The sequence below is a fragment of the Ostrea edulis genome, chromosome 3 (genome assembly GCF_947568905.1).
Source record: "Ostrea edulis chromosome 3, xbOstEdul1.1, whole genome shotgun sequence".
Taxonomy (NCBI): domain Eukaryota; kingdom Metazoa; phylum Mollusca; class Bivalvia; order Ostreida; family Ostreidae; genus Ostrea; species Ostrea edulis.
The window spans coordinates 23,750,209-23,752,897 of NC_079166.1; the positions used below are offsets into that span (position 1 = coordinate 23,750,209).

At 35.9% G+C, this 2,689-nt stretch overlaps 1 pseudogene; it reads right to left on the reverse strand.

Annotated features, from left to right (window-relative positions):
- LOC130053497 (uncharacterized) lies at window positions 1-2,134 on the reverse strand (annotated as a pseudogene).
- Between the last annotated feature and the right edge of the window lie 555 nt (window positions 2,135-2,689).

Genomic DNA, 2,689 nt, shown 5'->3' on the forward strand with positions numbered 1-2,689 from the left:
TCAGCTCTCTGCTTTCATTTCTCTAAAATCAGCAGAGAAAATCATAATAGATATGTCTCCTTGTCAATTCACCACAAAATCAAATACTGTCGGTTGTAGGATTTTGAAATCAGGGGAAAGAGATATAATTGCATACATTGCAGGCTTTGTGCTATTTCGGTGCAAAAAGAAATTTAGTTAATGTCCTGAAATTGACAAATGCATAGATAAACTTACTGATGAAGATGGTACAACTAAATTGATTTCTGTTAAGTCTAAAGGTGGGCTGACACAGTCATTGTCTGATATTGTAGACGTTTTTGTTTTATTGGAACTAGCATTTAGGAACTTGTGTACTTCAATGTCGGTTCCTACACTTCAACAATTTACTGATTCCATTTGTTCAAATCAAATCTTCGAAATGTAGTCTCCAGGTATTCAAAACTACTCTACAATTCATCTTAAGGAGTGTATTCATTTGTGTTGATGCATAAAGAAAGCTTTAGTAGTGACAGTAGATGTAATTTAACAATATATCTTAATGGTGAAATATCACCAGTATGAGTCAATAACAATCTTTAGATAGAATTTCTTGAATTTTAATGTCTTTTAGTTTGTTTGATTGGACTCTGGGATACTGTGGGTTTTCTCTTCTCCCCTGTCCTCCCTGAAATGTTGCCCTTAGGAACTATGCTCATTGCAAGGGTCCTTTGCAATCACAGCTGGTTTTCTTGGTAGCTAAATTAAGATTAAAATATACATCCGTATGGTGATGATAAAAAAGGTTACAATATTTATGCCACCAAGATCAAAGATTCGGGGGTGGGGGTGGGGGGTGGGGGGGTGGGGGTGGTATTGTTTTTATCCTGTCTGTCATTTTGTAATTCTGTCTGAAACTTTAACCTTGCTAATAATTTTTGAACAATAAGTGGTGGAGTTTTGATATATCACATGGGTAATACTTGTGACAAGACCTTTCTGTGGGTACCAAAATGTTTGACACCTTGACATTGGAGTTTGACCTACTATTAAAACAATTGACATTGGTCATAACTTCTTATGGTAAATATTAGAGCTTTCATATTGCTCATGGCCATTTATTATGACAAGATCTTTCTACTGGTACCAGGATATTTGTCCTTGTGACCTTGACCATCTTTGGAATTGGCCATTATCGGGGGCATTTGTGTTTCACAAACACATCTTGCTTTCTTCGACATTCATTTTTAATATTATTTGTTTAGAATTGTGGCTATAACATTTCAATACGAATTTACAATAAACTGAAATTGCTGTAAGTTTTAATTTGTCAAAACTCAAAAACTTGAAGTTTATGATCTGATTTGTTGAGGAATTTACTAACCTGAACTGGTGAACAGTGGGGTTGTCATGTCGAGCCCCTAGTCCCCTATGTCTGCCAAAGTGTTCTGCAAGAGGGTCTTGACAGTATACTTGGCTTATGATGTATGGTACACCTTGTTGCAGTAGGTATTTGGTACATTCAATAAAGGCATTCACTGAAAGTCATAAATTTATTTGAGGACCCACGATACACTAATGAAAAATGTTTTTTAATAATTCTTTGAAAAATTATAACGCATAAAGGTATACATTTTGGTCTAACCTAATGTTCAGAATACTTTAATCAATTACAAATTATGAAATAAACTGTAGATTGCAGTTTTTCCTATTCACATCAATTGACAGATCACTCAAAGTACCCTCAAATCAGAGTGATCTTATTTAGCGAAAAATGTTACATACTTTATTTGATTGGCTAACCTGTCATGATGAATCCTTCACATGTCTGATGTGAGAGGACCATCTTATTTTTTCCTGCTTTGAAAAGCCTGGTCTGGCTGAGACAGAGGCTTGCCAGTCACTGATGTATCTTAAAAACCCAGTCCTCAAAAACTGAAAAAGTAAGAAACGTTTGGTACTACAGTTTATGTGCACTCATCATACTGATAGTCTTACAGTAACTCTTAATTACCTCAAATCTGGGATCTGCAAGCATCTTGTATGGTGCTATGTCAGGTTTTCTTGTGAAGATGGCTTCATGCAGTGACCGTCCATTTAAGCAGTAAAAAAATCGGTCCACTAGCAGGAAGAATTTGGATGTTTCAGCCATCTCTGGACCATAATAGGCAGACATAACTAAGGCAACTGACCTGCTTTACACATAATATTTAAAAGATTTATTTGCTGAAGATTTGTACAACTCTAAAGTCATTTATCTCTTGAAATGTTGCAAACTGACTTTTTACCAGACAGCTAGAGCAAATTTTAAAGTTCATGTTTGGGGAAAATGTACCTGTGCTGCCAGACGAACATTAATAGTCGATGAAGGCGTAAGGTAGACATGGTCATGTCTTAGCTTGTTCCTGAAAAATTGTCCCTGCATATCATCATTATGCACTGATTCAACATGCTACCATAAAATGTACGATTTGTTATTCTAAAATAATTTGGATTAGAAGTATGGATAAGCATAGGGAGGTGATGCAGTGTAACATAGCTGTGACTTGGGTTCAAAATGCTTTTGGACTACAGTACATGCATTTATTCAATTTACTCACCCAGGGATATTTGGAACAACCAGGACGGGACTTGTACACATTATTTCTTATGGTTTTGATGAGGTGTGGGACATCAGAAAAGAAATAGATGGATCGCTTTTCAGTGGAGAAGGAATTGTCCGCAGAGAAAA